Source organism: Macaca nemestrina, chromosome 2 (genome assembly GCF_043159975.1).
Source record: "Macaca nemestrina isolate mMacNem1 chromosome 2, mMacNem.hap1, whole genome shotgun sequence".
Taxonomy (NCBI): domain Eukaryota; kingdom Metazoa; phylum Chordata; class Mammalia; order Primates; family Cercopithecidae; genus Macaca; species Macaca nemestrina.
This window is the reverse complement of record NC_092126.1, coordinates 13531164-13551587: the sequence shown is the minus strand read 5'-3', so window position 1 is coordinate 13551587 and position 20424 is coordinate 13531164. Positions and strand designations below refer to the sequence as shown.

The window sequence follows — 20424 nt, the reverse complement described above, 5'->3', positions numbered from 1 at the left end:
GTAACATTGAAGCTGGTTGAGCAATAATCACAAAGTTGGCGCTGCAACAGCTTCCTCAGTTGTACCTCTGTGTCCACCCCCCAGCTTTTTCCTGTTGCCTCCAGTTCCTCTCACTTGTACTTCTTTATTAATTATTTGTTAACATAATTTTCTATGGTTTTATTTCACCTAAGACCCAAACCTCTTCTCCTGGCTTGCATTTCCACTACTCCCTGCCCAAGCCTGAGTTTGCACAAGAAACATGGCTCTAATTAATGTCCCCTGTTCCAGGAATTTGACTCATTGGGCCTGCAAAAGATTTTTGTGATAAATGAAATGTTTTTCTAAACCAAGGACTTGGGGATAACTTGAGGGTCAAGGACATCTTACCATATTTAAGGTGTGACTCTTATCTTTCTCTGTTGTGTTGTAAGGTGTCAGCGTTTACTATTAATAAGAAAGTTTCTAAAAGTTATGTAGAAAATTTTAAAAAAGAATGATAAATTTTGCTGTAATGGAATCTGCTCAAGATAGAGCATTGAGATTAACTGGCAGACAAAGAGATAAAAAGATCTGCTAAGAAAGTCATTTAGTAGATAATAAATCTAACCCAAATGAGGCCTCTGGGTCCCACCCCAATGGGTACAATATCCTAATTTCAGAAATGCAAATGTTATAGGATTAAAACAAAATGGAATAGCGAAAGAAGATTAAGCATAACGTGATGCCCTATTAATCCCAACCTTCCTCTGAGAGTCATGTTTCAGAGAACATAGCAAAGAACTCCCTAATGACAGTATTTATGTCTGGGAGGCTATTCAATAGACACAAATAAGTCTTGCTTAATATGTAGATGTTGTGGAAGGGAGACTTCTATCTCCATTCTCTATGGCTTTCTGGAGGAATCATTGACCTATGCCATAGCCAGAATATATCAATGTTGTTTGTAATCACAGCTCCCACCACACTACTGACACTGCAGCACCTGTACATTGAACTTAGAAACACAAGACAAATTATGCAATTTGTGAAGTACCCAGAAAACGGCTACCATGGAAAGTTAACATTTAATAACAGCCTCATTACAAGTTTAGCTTATTCTAAGCTACACTGGATCTTGACTTTCTTACTGATTTATTATATCCTCTATTCTGTAGATTATTTAAATGCGTTAGAAAACAGTGGGCTTTTTCAATAACAAAAAGCATCAAATAAAAAAGTGAAAAGAATGGCGCTTTACAGAATTCAATTATTTTTACAAATGCTTCACATCAATAAAGAATCATCAATACTGGTCAAATCTGCACTGAAATTTTCAACAACTGAAAATACAAATTCCAGCTGTCCAATTTCAAGTCAACACAGCTTGTCTAAATTCAACCCTTTGACATTAAAAACAACTTGAAATTTATTGAACTCCTTTAAGCTGCAGTTTAGACTTGTCAGATACCCATAGAGCACAATTGAGGTGAGAAAATCCAACTTCTGTCATATATAAGGATTACAATCAACCAAATTTTCCTTTTTAGGCCTTCCAATTAGGTTCCTATTCAATGCACCGTTTGGTTCCTGACGTTGCTGAGATTCGCAGGGCACCATTTTTATGCACAGTGGGATCAATTTGTTTTTTCTAGCCCAACCTAGAATAGACTTATTTCTAGAGCTTAAGGTCTTTTGGGAGTCAGAAAATAAGATTGTTTTAATTACTATTTGCCTCCTTGAGTATAAAAATATTCTGGACAGGTTAAAATCTTTCAGGCAATATATTATCAAAAGAAATGCTGACTTTCATATTATAAAACATCAAAAAATAGGCAATATATTATCAAAATAAATTTGAATTTTCATTTATGGATCTAAAATTCAAGGCTTGCTACATGCCATGGTATCATGACTTCTAATTATTTTGATATTGTAGGTTCATGGATTTTTCTTGACCTCTGAGTCATTCTCTAGAGCAGGAATCTTTGGAAACAAAAATTTTATATTTTGTTCAGCTTAGTAAACATATTCTTAATATGTATTCTGGACTAGACCTGGAGTGAGGCTCTGACAGTACAGAAATGGAGCAATCCCTGCCATCATGAAGTTCACAGTTTGGCAAAGGAGAAGAACTAAAAACCTCTATGAACATGAAGCTCCTAGGAGAGAGGGAAGAAAAGATGCTAGATAGTGGACCTGCTCCCTCCTGGCATGATACTGGTGGCTGCCCCAACTCCTTTATTTTTTAGGGCATGAAAACACCAATCATGTCTGTGTTGGTGGTGGTGGGCGGGGGATGTTTGAGGGTGGGGTGGTCAACTTCTATAGATAAGTAAATATCTCCAGATCTGATCCTGCTTAGTCAAGGCTTCTTTTCCCTCCATCTGCCTTTGCCAAGACCCTGAAATGCAAAGCAATGGCATGTATAGTTAGTCCTCTCTATTTGTGAATTTCACATGTGCAGATTCAACCAACTATGGATTGAAAATATTTGGAAAATAATTAGATCTTTAGTGAACATGTGCAGACTTTTTTCTGTCATTCTCTAAACAATATAGTTTAACTGCAATTTACATAACATTTACATTGTATTAAGTATTGTGAGTAATCTAGAGATGATTTGAAGTATACGGGAGGATGTGTGTAGGCTATATGCAATTACTATGTCATTTTATATCTGAGACTTGAGCATCTGTGACTTTTGGCATATGGGGGAGGTCCTCAAACTAACTCCCTTAGAGGGACAATTCTCCTGTTAGATCTTTTCGATAACCTGCAGCTGCCATAAAGATTTCTTGTGTGTATATCATGTGCTACAGAGTGTGTACTGTGTGCAGGGCCTGGGCACTGCATTACATGTGGAGGTAGAGAAGCAAAAAAGTCTCAATCACTTCTTTTAATATCAAAACTCATAGAGCCAACTATTTGGTGGTGAAGACAGGAAAAAAACAAAGGAAGAAAATATAGTTTTTGTTGGTTCTATGAAGGAAAATAACAAGGTATAGCAATAGAAAATGGTCTATCTAAGGCAGAAACATTAAAAGTGGGATCTGACACATGAAGAGCAAGCCACGCAAAGCTGTGGAGGAGAGAATGTTTCAGACAGTGAGGATGAAGCTAGAGGGGATGAAGGAGAGTGAAAATGGAAGAGAGTAGTAAGAAATGAGGTTTGGTGTTTGGTTAGGATATGGGCAAGGCTTTGTTGGTCATGACTAAGAGTGAGGATCTTATTCAGCTCCCATAAGAAGACACTAAAAGTTTTGAAACTTCTTATATGTCACCACATATGATTTGCATGTTTAAAAACACACTTCCAGTTGCTCCATGGAGAATGGGTTTGTGTCCGTGGGATGAAAAGAATACCAGCATTTGCACTAGTTTAGGCTGCTGCAGTCATTTAGACAAATGTTGCTGGTGGCTTGGCCTAGGGCAGAGGTCACGGAAATGCTAATCCTAGGAAACAAGAATATGGGAACTTATCCTCTGTGGTCTGTTTTTCATGTCAAAATAGAATCCAGCTTTTCCAACAAAACTGTGCTTCATGTACCTGTTTATTCCTTCTGCCAAAATAGGAATATGTAGTTGGCACTGCATTACATGTGGAGGTAGAGAAGCAAAAGAGTCTCAATCAGTTCTTTTAATATTAAAACTCATACTCAAATGGGGGAAGATACAGACTTACAATTTATAGTGGACTAACAAGTGCAGCTATATAAGCTTATGCAAAATAAATCAATTGCATGTAGAAGAGGATGATCTCCCATCGAGAAATGTTACTCTACATAGTGTGTGTGTGTGTGTGTGTGTGTGTGTGTGTGTGTATGGCAGGCTTTTCCACTGAGGAGGGCACCTGGGAGTCTTAAAACATCTAACATTCCAAGGAAGTTGGAAGCTGTTGGTATGTAAATGGCCTCAACCATCACCTCCTTCACTTCTTGCTCTTAGAATACAATTTGACATAACTGCTGACTAAAAGATTATAAGGCTGTACTTTATTATATAGTTACAGGAAAGAAGCAACACACTAAAATGTTTCATGGTGGAAACTCAATGAGAATGATCAGAATTTAGGATACTCTTTGCCAAATTATGTCAATAGAAAGTTTATTTTACAAGAAAGTGAAAGACAAGGAATCCAGTGATTTATCTCAAGAAGTTGCTAGTTTATCAGAGAAAGAGAAATCCCAAGAGAATATGTAACTATTAGTAAAATGGAGCTTGTGTCTGACTTAGATGCAATGTCTTCTTGTGGAGTGAGGAGAAAGAGCTGATTTGAGCCACCATTCTACACCTCCAAGATACCATGGACAGTCTCAACCCATGGGGCATCCTAATGCCTGGTAAGGGACCTTAGAGAATCATACAATTTGGGAACCTGTCACTTACCGCATATAATCCAGAGGACTAGAACCTAAAATATTTGTTAAGTGTTGGTGGCCAAAATCAGTTCTCTCATGAACCCCCTCCCATGCTCTGGGTCTTTGTCCATTTCAGACTCATATGTAATTGTGACCTAATTTTTTCTCTCTAGCTACTGAATTTACTGGAGAAAGAATTATTATTGATGCTCAATTAACAAGACACAATTAGCATGGGCTTTAGAACTGGCAAGATTTTGATTTGCATCCTAGCTTTACTACTTAGTAGCTGTGTAAGTTTGACCAAATGATTCAATAATTGTCAGACTCAGCTTTTTTTTTTTTTTTTTTAATAAAAATTTTTTTTTTTTCTGAGACAGGGTCCTGCTCTGTTGCCCAGGCTGGAGTGCATGGTGTGATCATGGTTAACTGCAACCTCAACCTCCCAGGTTCAAGCAGTCCTCTCATTTCATCCTCCTGAGTAGCTGGCAGTACAGGCACACCACACCACGCCTGGCTAATGACATGATCTTATATATAGAAAATACTAAAGAATCCCAAAATAGAAAATATATATATTAGAATTAATAATACATGAGCTGAGCAAGGATGAAAGATACATATTACAATTTTTGAATGTTTTTGTAGTGACAGGGTCTCACTATGTTGCCTAGGCTGGTCTTGAGCTCCTGGGCTCAAGTGATTTGTCTGCCTCAGGCTCCCAGCAGCCCTAGTTTTTCATATCAACAAAATGAGGATAAGGATTATGGTTTTGGGAATATTGTGAGGTTTACACTAGATGATGAATGTGAAGTGCCTAGTTAGTCTGATGCTTGGTACATGGTAACACCCAACACATATTAAAATAATGCAATCAGATTTGACTTTTTCCTAGGCACAAGCTATGGCATTCTGTAGTCTATTGCACTCCATCTCTCTGGACTTCTGGTACTCCTTGGACTTCTCTCTTACACCTTGGCCCTTTTGAAATCTATTCTAATTATCCCACAACCCAAAATGATGATTTTGAATCGTTTCAGACATAGAAAAAAGTTGCAAAATAAAATAACCATCTGTATACCATCTAGATTCAATAATTAACTAATATTTTGCCATATTTGCTTTAATTTTCTGTATATTTATGCTTTTTTGTCTAAGCATTTGACAGATACAGACACCATGAGCATTCTCCCTAAATATTTCATTCAGCTTGCATTTTCTAAGAATAAAAATATTCTCCTTCACCACTACAATAACATTATGACTCTTAGGAATATTAACACTAATATCACATAATCACTTAACATCCAACTCAGAATCAACGTTCCTCAGCTGTCCCCAAATGTCTCTTATACCTGCTTCTTTAATCTTTAAAGCAGCATCTAATTAAGGTGCATACTTTGCATTTGGTTATGTCTCTTTAATCTGGAACAGTTTTCCCACTTTTTTTCCATGATAATAATACTTTTTAGAGTGCAGACTAGTTTTCTTGTAGAATGCCCTAACTTCTGAATTTGTCTAATTAAAACCCATTCCTCTGACTCAAAGCAACATTTCTTACTCAGTGCCCCAGTGGTTTTTTGAGTTGCCACCTTGTTGCTATAATGCATGCTAATACCTTGAAACCTTCTTCTAGCCTGCAAGAAAATCATCAGTGGGTCTTCAGTCTTAGTATTTTCACATTTATTTGATTGAGGGAAGTTCCAAGGTGGAAAGTCAGGCTTGGAGAGGATGCTGAGGAGAGCTCTGTGCTCTTTCCACCAAGAGTACTGAAACCTGGGAGAGAGCCCCCCTTGCCTAGCATAAGGGAAATGCTGCCCTGGAGAAGGCCTAGATGGCCAAAGTGACTTCTGGAAGGCCCTTATAGGTTAAAGAGTCCGCTGAGAGGTGGCTCCTCAGCAAATGGCTCCTGGAGCACTCACCCAACAGCAGAGGATCTCTCCTTGCGGTGCCTTGACTGAGGGCTGCAGAATTTTCATAGGTCAAGAGAGGCTAGTTTGCCAAGGATTCTAATTGAATCCCTTGCGGGACTTTCATGGTTTCCAGACCACAATAAAGCCATGATCCTTGCAGAAGAAGCTAAGGAAATTTGTCTGGCTAGACACATTAAGTTTTGTTTCTGCCTCTTCCCTGTGGACCAGCAATGTGTAATGGAACTTTCTGCAGTGATTGCAATCTTCCTTTCCTTTTGCTGTGCTGTCCAATATGGATCTAGTAGCCACATGGGACTATGAACACTTAAAATGGGCTAGTGTGACTGGGGATTAATTAATTTTACATTAAATGTAAAATATTTACATTTAATTTAATTTTAAATAATTTTCATTTAAATATAAATAGCTATGTGTGGCTAGTGGCTACTGTATTGAACAGCATTGCTGTAGATGGTGCTGCCACTGAAACCTAATTTCTAGATTTGGAGACAAGGGGCTACTTTGACTAGTTCCATTTTCTTTCTCCTCCCCCTCCTCATTGGTACTATAGGGAAACATGCATTATTTTCAACTCCCCAGGTTCTATTTTCTCCTTTCCTAGAGCAGCCACAGGATGTCTAGGAGTCAGCAGAGGGGCCAGACACGCTGTAGTTTGTGCTGTAAAAGGAAGCCTGCCGCCGTGAGTGAGTGGTGCAGTGGGAGCTCTTGCTTTGTGGTCTCAGACTTTCACCTTTCCATCTGATGACTTGCTCTGAATCTTCACTTCCTGGGCAGGTGAGCTGAGTCCTAGAAAGTACAGCTCACAGGAACTCTGATTCAGAGTTGACAGAGATTGAATTTTCAGGATTAAATTTCTCTGAGAGAAGGTTAGCAACACTCTGGCTTTGTCTTAATAAGCTGTAGTTTGTGATGCGATTGCTGGATAAGACATGAACCATATCAGAACAGAATGGCAATGAAAATGACCACAAAATGAGACGGACAGTAACAACTACGTTTTATTATGTGTGAAGTGCTTGGCACTTGCGTATTTTACATATATCTAATCTTTATAATAACTAATATGTATTATGACTTCTTATAGATGAGGAAACATGATGTTCAGAAAGGTATATGACTTGGTCAAGAACCCACAACCAGGCAATGAGAGGGATATGAGGCAAAATCCAATCTACCTGATTCCACAGGCAGATTCCACAAGCACTTTCTAGGGCTTCTGACTGTGACAGTGATTTTCTACCTTGAATCTGGTCTACCTCCATCTCTGTCTCCGTCTCTCTCACACACACATGCTCGCTCACTTTCTCTCTCTCTCTCTTTCACAAACACACACAACACACACACATACATATGTGAATTTCTCAAGCATCAAATATTTACTCCTTCAATTTCTAAACTCTTAAATGGAAAATAATTTATCCTGACAGTGTTGTCAAATACATGTATTGACTTACCTACTAAAAAATTAATCCTTTCTTGGTGCACATAAATTGTTTTAGAACTGCAGTGTGATATATGCAAGTTTTAGTGAGACAAGTAGAACAGTTTGCCATACATGAACCAACTGCAGATCACTACGGTTTTTTTTTATAGTGTGCTAAACCATACATAACATTAAATTTACCATTTTAACAATTTTTAAGTGTACAGTTTAGTGGCATTAAGTACATACACTTTGTTGTATAACCATCTCTATCACCTATCTTCAGAACTTTATCCAGCATTCCAACTGAAATTCTGCACTTATTAAATAATAACTTCCTACTGTCCTTTCCCCCAGCTCCTGGTAAGTATGATTCTACTTTCTGTCTTTGTGAATCTGACTTCTACATATGTGGGCTTGGAGCTTCCTAGTCTGCCATTTTGCTGATACTACTTCTCAAGTCACCAAGTTTTTAAGGCCAATGTACTTCTTGTCCACAAGTGGTAGAGGTGAAAGATGAATTTAGTGTGTGTGTGTGTGTGTGTGTGTGTACTGCAGGGGGCAGGTGTAGGATCTATAAGGCAGACAGAATAAAACTGAAATTCCTTCATGGATTTAGTTCCTGTTTTTCAAAGAACAAAGTAAGAGAATAGTTGCCAACTACATATTCAAAATTACACTTTTTTTTCCCTCCCTCCTTCCCCTCCTCCTTCCCCTCCTCCTTCCCCTCCTCCTTCCCCCCTCCCTCCTTCCCCAAAAGGTAAGTTATCGTAGTCTCAAAGAGTAGAAACCCAGATAATTCAGGAGGCAGATTATTTTTTTATTAATGGAGAAAATCAAGACTTGATAATCATACGCATGAAATTTCCGATTTACTTCAATGCCAATGGGGAACTGAATTTTGAGGACACCTGGGCATATTCAAATATCAACCGGTAGAACCAGCTGGGTTCTACTTTAACTCAGACTCACTAATTCATTTGAATATTCTCTGACTTCTGTGTCCTCCCCTTCTCCCAAGAAATATAGAAGATTAAAAACAGTCTCATCCCTAAGACAAGAAGCTGAATTCATAAATTTTTGATTTGGTATATTATTTAATACTTTAGGATCTGATGCACTTTCAGTGAAAACAAGGCTTTTGTAATTTAGAGATATATGAAATTCTCATCACACAAGAAATGTTGATCCCTTTGAGTTATGCAGGGAGGAATAAATATCTAACTTATTTTAACCTAATAATTGTCATTCCTTTTCATCTTCCAAAATGCTAGTCATTTCTTATTGTTCTTTTTTTTCCCCTACCCCTATTGGCTCTTTTAAAAAGTGATCCTTTTGAGTTCAGCAGGGATAAAAGAGGCTTAAAGATAAGAAATAACTGAAGTCCCTGAACTTCATGGGGATTACAAGTAGAATTAACATGGCTATATAAAATGAAGCCACAGCTCAGGGGTTGGGAATGACAAGGTTATTTATTCTCCTAAATCCTGGGCACTGGTTAAGTTGTTATTAATCACAGTGAATTCATGACTGAGCCCAGGAAACTTCATTTGTAGCTGGCAAACTATTGGGTTTTTGAGTCTCTATCAAAATATTCTTTCTAAAAGCAATGCCTAAATATGGAAAAAAATCTAGCTTTTCAAAACTGTCTAAAATGAAGTTACAAAGGTATCGATCTTCCCCCACCTCCATCACCACACCCCAGAGATAAGTACCTTTTAAACATTTTCTTTTTTCATTCTTTTTGCACTTCCCATTAGAATTTTAAATGTTTTTATTTCTGCTTCTATTTCTTAAGCTATCAACTTTAGACAGCAACAATCTACCTTATGCAATAAAAGATGAACAGAGCCAGGCACAGTGGTGCGTGCCTGCGGTCTCAGTTACTCAGGAGGCTGTGGCAAGAAATTGCTTGAGCCCAAGAGTTCAAATCCAGCCTCGGCAACATAGCAGTAAACTATTTCTAAAATAAAAAAAAAAAAAGGAAGAGATTTTAGAATTTTTTTATTATTTTACTGTATATAACATCTTTATACTTCAATGTTGTCAATTATATTACTTTAGTTCTAGTAATTCCCTTTTTAACTGTAAAAGATGTATATTCATATTTGTATTTCTTGATTTACCAATGTTAGAGACTGTTAGAAGGTAGAATAAATACATTTTTAATTGTTTCTATTTCTTCTCATTTCTTCACCTATTTTTGTTGTTATTTTGCTTTTTGTTTTTTATTCTTTTTTCAAATCAGAATTTCCACAAATAATTGTTTTTATTTATTAACAACATATATGTTGTCAAGGCTTATAACATTTATATTGTTCTCATTATACTTGTAATTTTTTTTGTGTTTGGTCTGTAGGCTGATTTTCAAATTGAAATTCTCCAAAATAGTATTTACAGTAGAATCATGATTATGTGACTGTTACTCATTTTGAACCAAGTAAGCAACTAACTGTTCCCACAAAGGAGGATTTTTAATTCTGTGTCATTAAATCCTGCTACCTTCACTCCCAAAATAAATACTCTAGTGTGGAGACCCAGGAGATTCTGTTTTGGAGCTTTTTTTTTTTTTTTTTTTTGGAGTTTTCTAGGTAGAATCCAATGCTGATGCTGCTGTTCTTGTAGTTCACATTATCTTCTTTTTACATTCCCCCCCCCCCCGCCGAGTACTCTCTTTGATGGGTTATTTTTAAAATATGATTATCTGATTTTAATGCTTTATGAGAGCTTGCGTGCCTGAAAAGTATTTTGTCCAATATTTGTTTAATGGTTTGGCTGGGTATATATTTCAAGATTGAAAAAACAAATTTGAAAAAAATTGCTACATTATCTTTCAGTGTCCATTGTTTATGATAAGAAATTTGATGTTAATTTGTGTTTCTCCAACTGTTGAAGCTTTTATAATTTTCTCTTTATTTTAGGACTTTTGAAATTGCTGGAACATTAAATGTTCGCATTAAATGTGAACATTTTTCCTCATTGATTTTGCTAGTCAATCTGAAAATACCTTATTTTTTAAATACAAGAAAACTTTCTTCGAGCTTAGTCTTGGTATTTAATGCTATCTATTCTCAGTCCAAGTACTGATTTTTTTTTTTTTTTTTGCAATAGAATGTTCATTTTTTTAAAAGTTTTTTTTTCTGTTTGCTTCATTTCTCCAGAGGCCCATTTTTGGTTTTGGAAGAAAAAATTTTTTGTTCTTTCTGAAAATTACTTACTAGAATAATTTATATTCTAACAATATTATGTTCATAATATTTTATTCTAAATATGCTTATTATTCTGAATATGCTTATTAGAATAATTTAAATGTTCTTTTCCTTGATCAACTCTAATTTATCTGGGATCAGATAATTCTTTTTTTCCATTTTAGGCTTCTTTTTTCAGGCTGTAAATTTTCTTCAAATGTCTCAGATCCTTTGGTTCAGTTTAATGACTAACTGTAACAGACAATTTTTGTGTCCTATGCCGTGTTCTGTGGTCTCCTTTTGGTTTTAGCTGCCACTCTGGTGGACATGACCCTTGCACTGCCAATGACCTACCTCAATTGCTTGCTAATTCTCTCCACAGTTTTGCCTTCTGGGTTTGGAAACATGCTAAGTCTTACCCAGCTCATGTCCAGAGAGCATGGACATATTCGTTGGATGGCGCCTCCAGTAGCAACCCTACCCATGGTGGCACTGGCGGGGGGTCAATGGATAAATGCCTCAGCTTTCTGTTTTTCAGGAAAACAATTCCGGGGTGTGTTCTATGAGATTCCTAATGGTTCCCAGCAGGATGGAGTCCTAGTGGCCTACAATGGCAATCCTCAAATAACACATTATTGAATTTTCTTGTTCCTCTCTTTTCCCACTGTTACTGTTTTTCATACCTGCTTCCTGGGATCACCTCCCATATAAACCATGTTTTGTCTTAAGTTTGATTATGTGGGCATCTTCGTCAGGGTAATTAGGATATGTAGGAGGCCTGGAACAAGGAGTTTCTCTGGAACTCTGTAAATTTCCCTCTCCAACAACTCTTTTCCTTGGATAGAAGAACTGACTGAGTTCTGTGTGTACCATGGGGTGTTTTAACAAACAACTTCCCTGTAGAATGCCTAGATGTTTTAAGGTGTGGTTTTCTCGCTTCTATTTGCCGTGTCAATATCTTTTATCTATTTTCTGTCTGCTAGAATTTCTTCTCATTTTCTAGTCCATGAATGGCACCTTTTTTTATTCACTAATATCTAGATAGAGAAAAGGCAGTGTGGGGTACCACGATAACCCAAATAAAGAGCTCTTCACTCTGCAGGTGGGGCACTGTGGTGTTTTCACTCCAAGAAGGAGTTCCTCATTTCTTTCTTTCTCCTGGATGCCTGAGATCTAAGTCCAGAGCTGTCTTTCTTTTTCTCTGCATCTCTCACAGTTTCCATCCAGGAGCCATGCAGATTGCCTGCTTTCTTTAGAGAAAAGTTCATCCTGGCATTATAAACTTCTGTTCTTTGCACGTGCTCTTCAAACAAGGAATGGAGCAGGATGAGAAGACTACTGCCCTTCTGTCTGAACAGCTAATTTATGACCATGATGATTAACTCAGATATATTTCCACTTTGGCATAAGTTGACTGTGCTTGAAATTTCCCTGAGGATCCATTCTGAAAGATGTCTTTTATTTGCGTTGTTTTAAGGTGTGGTTTTCTCTCTTCCATTTGCCCTATCAATATCTTTTATCTATTTTCTATCTACTAGAATTTCCTCTCATTTTCTAGTCCATGAATGGCACCTTTTTTTAATCATTTAGATAGACCATGTATTAGGTAAACATACATATGTTGAGCCTATCATCTTGAACAATTTCTCTTATTTTAGATGATGAAATTATAACTGACTTAAATGACTTGTTTGGTCACATAGACATGGAACCTCAGAATCTAGTAAAACTTCTTCAGATTCGAAATCTTGTGTCTTTCTGTTTCATAATTTTGCTTAGAGCTCTGAGTATAGATGAGGCAAACTTCACATGGAAAAGAAGCCATATTTTATAGATTCCAAAAACTATATGGAATCAAAGAGAACTAACTCATAGAAGCAAAATTTTGGAGATAAAACAAGGTATCTAAGAGCAGTAGTGACCTCAGAGTAATGGGTGGATGACCTCCTACTGTTGCTCCTTCTTTTAAATAAAATCTTACTTGCAGGAGACATACTGAATGCATTTGGCTTTGGTGGCAGCTGGAATTCAAAAATCCTGGGTTGTGTTAGTTGACTAAGACAACATTGTAGTACTAGTAGAGAATTCTGAAATTAGAAGAGCTTCAATCTCTTCTAATCTAGTTGACTCTGGAGATTCAGGCAAATCATTCTGTTTCTGAGCTGTATTTAATTTCCTTATCTGTAATGTAAGGAGAAAATCAATAACTTTAATATTATCTGATTCAAAATGTAAGCAAACAGAGGAAGGTGATTGGCAACTTAGTTAATTGGCAGGGTTATTGGTAAAGAGTGAACACTGGGCATGATCCTTATAGGTTATGACATTTGGATAACCATCTTGCATCTTGGTCCAGTAGGCCAGCTACAGTAATTGCTGTGGGTTATGCTGAGTCTAGGACTAGATTCCAATTAAGCTATGATTTTCACCAGTGCTAACTTGGGAAGGGCAGATCCATACAGAGCAGTCCTCAGCTAGCTAGTTTGAATTATTCCTGGATGGATGCCTCCCACTGAAGAGCACCTGGCATTTTTACCAAGAAGAGATCTAGCCATTCCAGCAACCTCTGATTCACTCCCCCTTTTTTCATCATCTATATTTCTCCATGGCTATTCCTTCCAAAGAGAAGCTATCACTATAGCACACCTAACTAGAACAACTTTACCTCAAGGACACAGCTTTTATTATCTGCTGCGGAGCCTGATCTAATGCTGTCAGGATAGAGCCTGGTGTTCTGGGGAAAACTTCAAGTTATTAAAGCCAGTCCTGATGGCTGGCTTAGATATGGCCTCTGTCTTGATTTCCCTGCATAGAACTTCTATCTTTTATTAATTTGGTGACTCCCCAGAATTTCTATTCTGAGGAGCCTAGTACCAGTTGTATATTTTAAAGGGAGAGCTGTGGGTGTTTATTTAAACCTGTATATGCACACATTACCTTGTTTTATTAAACTACATTGTCTTGCTCTTGTCGGTTTTATCCTTAGGGGTTTGGACATGCCCCGTCTCTGTACTTGATTCTGCTGAGAATACAGAGGTTGACAGAAACATGATGGCACAATACTCTGTGTGCACCGACCTAGGGCCTGGCATGCTTCATGTAGATACCTCCTATCCCCTTTGCACCTGCATTTGTCTCAACCACAGGCCACAGGAGCTAACATTCTCAGCCTTTGACCCACTAATTTTTGGCTTTTGCCAATCCCCGTTGACTCCCATGTAGGGCCTGTGTTCACCAGAAGGATCCTCATGTCTGCAGACTACATTAAGAGGGAGGATATGCCTCTGTGAATCCAATTGATGGGTATCTCCTGTTTGCCAGGGAAAGGCAGGGCCATGGCTCTCTCAAAGCCATGCTCATAAAAAGCCTCCTCTGCATCTACTTCCAGTCCCATTTGATTCTCAAGCAAGGAGTTCCATCCAAGAAGGAAGCTGTCAGCTGTCACTCTCTTTTATGAATCCTTAAGAGAAGGACAGTGGGAGACTTGAAAGGTTGGCAATCACAGTGACAATAGGCTATTACAAGCAAGTTAAGAGCCTTCTTCTTTTGCTCCTTACCCGCAACTGCTGTTCAGATAATCAAAAAAGGGTCCTCACTGAAACTGATTTAATTCTCAAGAGGAATGAAAGACATTTAAAGGGCAAGTCAACTTCATATATGACATTAAAAGGTTTTAAAATACTGTTTTGCTTCTAAAGGGTGTTTGTAAATGTCAGAGGTAACATATTGATTACAGTCCTGGCAGTTCTTGCTCAGGGCTTCTTAGCTATCTTTGGCTTAACTAATGCTATTGACTTATGCTCATGGTATGAAATATCTCAGCCATCTTACTTTGTTTGCTTAAACTTTTCCAACCCACTAGACTTTATCTACATGTGAATAAAAGATAACATCAAATTAGTGGTATTTATAATTCTCATGCTTTTTAACGTCTCGTGAATTATATAAAGTTATGAAAATGACTATAGGAATTGGCCTACAAATTCTTGAGATGTTTTATAAGTTCCTACAAAATTTTGAAAGTTGGTTGCTTTGAGGATATAATTCTGAATATTGAAACAAATTAAAAAGCCAACTTGGAAGGGGACACATAATCCCCTTTAAGTCAAGATCGGGGTATAACCTCTCCCATATATTCTGGGTCCAGTCCTCTGTATTGAAAAGAACTCTGATACTCTATTTGCTGATACTATTAATGGGAGCCAAAAACATTGTGGATAAAGGTGATATTGTCATGGTGAATCTCTCTGAACTCCTGTTCCCAATTTGTAAAGAGAGAGCACGATTGTTCTGACTACAGGATTATATTAAGTCTCTAAGGAAATGAGGATAGTGCACATATGTACTCTGATTTACAGTTTACAAAGGCCGTTCAATAATTGGTGAAGCTGAAACCAATGACTTTCCTTCTGATTTTCAGCACCATTCAGAATCTAGACATAGAATATGTTTATGGCATTTAACCTAGTCAGACAGTAGATATGGCTCTAAGTCATGGCCTACACCTGTGAGCCTACTTGTATCAGCATTTGCCAAATGTACTTGTAGCTGTGGTCCTGACCTCACAGAACTTGGCCAAACAGCAAAGACTGCCTAATTCAAGAACTACTGGTAAGTAATAGATCTATTTTGTTTACTGTTCTAAGAATTTTATACAGTGTTAGGTGGGATGGGATAGACACTTCTTATTTTTATTATGAAAGTGATAACATTTCCATGATAAACTATAACAATAATGAAATGTGTAATGTAAAAAATAAAATCCTATCCCTGATCACCCTCTCATTCTCTATTGGTAATCACTGTTAACAGTTTTTTTTTATATATATATATATTCCTCCAGAACCTGTATATTTTACTAGGAATAAACACCCATTCATACCCTTCTGCTTCTTTCTCCTCCCTTCATCCCTTCCTCCCTTCCTTGTTCTCTTCTTTCCTCTCTTTTTTTTCATCTATATCATATAGGACATTTTCTTCTATCTGTACATGTATTGGCCATTCTTGCATTGCTATAAAGAAATACCTGAGACTGGATAATTTATAATGAAAGAAGTTTACTTGACTACGGTTCTTCAGGCTATACAGGAAGTATAATGCCAGCATCTGTTTCTGGTGAGGCCTCAGGAAGCTTTTACTCAATGGTGGAAGGTGAAGGAGGAATAGGCCTCTCACAGGGCAAGAGGAGCAAGAGGGAGGAGGTTGGGGGAGGTGCCATACACTTCTAAACATCCACATTTTTTGAGAACTCACTATCTCAAAAACAGCACCAAGCCATGAGGAATCCTTTCCCATGGCCCAAACACCTCCCATCAGGCCCCACCTCTAAGATTGGGGATTATATTTCAACATGAGATTTGAGCAGGGGCAAATATCCAAACTATGTCAGTACATATAGATGTACTTCCTATTTTAATGACTTTACATGGATGTGACATAATTCTTCAATCATATCTCTGCCAAGGTGCATTTAGGTTTTTTTAAAGTTGTTTTTTGTTTGTTACTGAAAACAGTTCTGTAAATACCCTTAAACACAAAATTTATGTGATTTTGCAATTTGGGTAAAAGCCATACTTCCTTTTGCCCTAATTTTTTATTAAGACATTTCTAAACCTACAGTAAAGTTGAAAAAAAAAATCAGGAATGCTCAGATTTCTGTTTTTCTAGAGTCACTAATGGTGACTCATCCTTGACCACTTTTATTTGTGCTTTATCCTTCTCTTTCTCTGCATATATATTGACAATTTTATATATTGCAGAATCATTTGAATGTAAATTGAAGATACCATGACATATCTTTCCTAAATAATTCAGCATGTATCACCTAGGAACTAGGCCACTTTCCTACATAACTATAATACCATTGGCACATGCAGGAAATATAAAATTCACCCAATAATGTTATCTAGTATATCCAAATTTTCTCATATTTTTTAAAAAATAGTTTTATAGATGTTATAACTGTTGTGAATATCAGATCCAGGCAAATACCATTCACTGCATTTGGTTGTTAAGTCTTTAATTCTAGTCTCCTTCAATCTAGTGCAATCTTGGCATTTCATGTTGTTGCTGTTGTGACATTGACTTATTTGAAATATTTGGGTCAACTATTTTACAGAGTGCCCCACATCTGGACTTGTCTTTTTGTCCCCTCATGATTAGATTCAGGTTAAAGATTTTTTGCAAAAAATATATTGCATAATGTTGTGTACTTCCCATTGCATCCCATCAGAAAGCAATGAGATTTCCGTTTGTTGGATTATGGGTGATGCTCAGATAATCACTTAGTTAAGGTTGTCTCTCTCCAGATCTCTCCATAGGAATTTCTAATTATGCATTATATTAACATGTTTATTATTAATAAGTAATGCATGATTACTTTGAAATTGTATGACTATTCTATTCCCTAACAACATTTACCCAGTTGTTTGCTCTTCTATTAATGATCACATTCTAATAGTAAAATGGTGATTTTGTAATTCTACCATTTCTTCATTGGGTACTACTCATAGATTCCCCTCCCCTATCGCAGTGTACTATAATCTATCACTATGCTCAAACTGTACTAAATTTGCTGGTGGAGGCACTGTCTTTTGTCTGTCTCCTATGCTCTGATACATTTTTCTTGCTTTCTAGAGAAGATATTCCAGGATTACTTCATGCTGTCCAGGTCCTAGACATAGAATCATTTGTTTCTTCAAAAGTCTGGATCCCTTTAAGATACGAATTGTATTTGGAAACCAAAGTATGGATGCTAGGTGTGCTCACGGCCATTGGAGTGTGTTTCTAGACCCAGGAATAAGCAAACAATGGCCTGTAAACTATATCCTGTGTGTGGCCTGTTTTTGTACAGCCTAAGAACTAACAATTATTTTAAAAATTGTAAATGGGAAAAAGTCAACAACAACAAACAAATCAACAAATAACCCCACAAAGAAACAGTTTCTTAAAGACCAGAATGACCAAGAAGTCTATGCAACAGAGACCATATACTGCCCAGAAAGTCTAAAGTATTTACTGTGTGTCCCTTTATAGAAAAACTTTATCAATCTTGGTTCTGTTTTCAGTATACAGAGCTAGGAAAATTATTTCATAAATAATATTGAGTTTATAAAGAACTTAAAAGAGAACTACCATTTGATCCAGCAATACCATTACAGTGTATACATCCAAAAGAAAATAAATCATTTTACCAAAAAGACACCTGTGCTTGTATGTTCATCATAGCACTATTCACAATAGCAAAGACATAGAATCAATGTAGGTGTCCATCAACAGTGGATTGGATAAAGAAAATGTGGTATATGTACATAATGGAATACTACACAGCCATAAGAAAGAACAAAATTATGTCCTTTGAAGCAATATGGATGCAGCTGGAGGCCATTATTCTAAACAAATTAAGGCAGGAACAGAAAACCAAATACTGCATGTTCTCAGTTATAAGTGGAAGTTAAACACTGGGTCCACATGGACATAAAAAATGGGAACAGTAAACGCTGGTGACTCCAAAATCAGGGAGGAAGGGAGGAGAGCAAGGGTTGAAAAACTATCTGTTTGGTACTATGCTCACTATCTGGGTGATGGACAGGATCATTTGTATCCCAAACCTCAGCATTCATGAAATATACTCAGGTAACAAACTCGTACACCTACCCCCTAAATCTAAAATAAAAGTTGAAATTATATTTAAAAAAACCCTATTACATGTAAGTTTGCATAAATTGCCCCCACTTTAAAAAATAGTGAGTTTATAATACCTCAACTTCAATTCTAACATCACAACTTTTTCCTATCCTTCTTGCATTGTGTGTTAGTAATTTCCTTCTCCCAATTATCAGAATTTCAACAACAGCAATATATTTTCTTTCCTATAATGTGTTCCACTTTCAGAAATACAACATCAATACCATTTATTAGCAGAATTTCAACAACAGCAATATATTTTCTCTTTCCTGTAATGCGTTCCAAACAGTTTCAGAAATACAACATCAATACTATCACTAACAACAAATCTAATTCAAGTTCAAGATTTATTTACTTATTTGTTGTTGTTCTTATATGCCACTAAGACTGTACACTCAGGTTACTGTGTTTAAAAGTAAGTCAATTAATTATTCTTCACTGTGCTTATTTCTATCAATGTAGTATGCATTAGGTTAATTAGTTTCTTTTTGTATTCAATTTTTGGGTATTTCTTTTTCTTTCCTTTTTTTCTTTTCTGAGATGGAGTCTCTCTCTCTTGCCCAGGCTGGAGTGCAGTGGCGCAATCTCGGCTCACTGCAAGCTCCACCTCCCGGGTTCGTGGCATTCTCCTGCCTCAGCCTCCCGAGTAGCTGGGACTACAGGTGCCCACCACCACGCCCGGCTAATTTTTTGTATTTTTAGTAGAGACGGGGTTTCACCGTGTTAGCCAGGATGGTCTCGATCTCCTGACCCTGTGATCTGCCCACCTCGGCCTCCCAAAGTACTGGGATTACAGGTGTGAGCGACCGCGCCCAGTCAGGTATTCCTTTTTCATACTTTTAATTTATATTTGAATGTTATAAAACATCTACATGATTCAAACATTGAAATAATGTATCAAGCTAAACTTAGACTAATCTTACCCATCCCTAGAACTATTCTTTCTGCCCTATTATCCACCCCTACATATAACTGTTTTAATTAGATTTAGCCTTTTGTGTTTACTTTTGTAAAAATGATACATGAGAATATATATATACACACACATATACATATATACAAACACATTGACAATATATTTCTATATTTTAAATTAATGTGCAAATTAATATATAATATATAAATAATCAGCTATGTATTTTGAATATATGTTTATTTTTCTTATGTCATCTTTCTTACACAAGATGTAACATATTATATGTACCCCTTTATACCTTAACCTTTTCACTTAAAAATATGGATAGAAATTTATAAAAAATCTTTTTCATTTTTCATGGCTGCAAAGTACTCCACTATTTGGATGTATCATGATTTATCCCACCTTTCTACTAAAGACAGGGTTGGATTTTTGTTTGATTCTAATATTTCACTGTTACTGTGAATAATCTTGCATATATCATTTTTTATGGTGGAGGTGAGACTTAAAGGTAAAATATTAAGGATTGAGAAAACTGTCTCAAAGGGTAAATGCATGTGTAATTTTAGCAGATATTCCCAATTGTTCCTCCATGGGGGTTGTTCCATTTTTTTACTATCACCAGCCATGTATGAATATGCCTGTTTATCCACAGCCCCACCACCCGAGTGAATTGTGCTTGTTAATCACCTGACTTTTTGCCAATTTAATAGGTGAGAAGTGATTTCCTAACTTAGTTTTGGTTTGTATTCCTTTTTATTATAAGTTGAACAACTTTTTATATGTTAAAGGACAGTTTGTATTAATACTTCTGTTTTATATCATGACTACTTCTGTTTTTACTTACCTTCCCACCAGATTTTAGGTAAATGACCTTATTCTTAATTACATCTGTATGAGAAGCCATAATTTGAATCTGGCTTCATGCACTAAAATAAATGTATGTTGTAATTACTCT

At 36.7% G+C, this 20424-nt stretch overlaps 2 long non-coding RNA genes across 2 annotated transcripts in view; both read left to right on the top strand.

Annotated features, from left to right (window-relative positions):
• The window catches only part of LOC112424779 (uncharacterized), a 336616-nt gene that overhangs the window by 184415 nt on the left and 131777 nt on the right, over window positions 1–20424 (top strand). The window lies entirely within an intron of this gene.
• On the top strand, window positions 3889–18043 carry LOC139361734 (uncharacterized). Its single transcript, XR_011619311.1, has 3 exons — window positions 3889–4301; window positions 15413–15475; window positions 17501–18043. It is a non-coding gene; the product is annotated as an uncharacterized lncRNA (long non-coding RNA).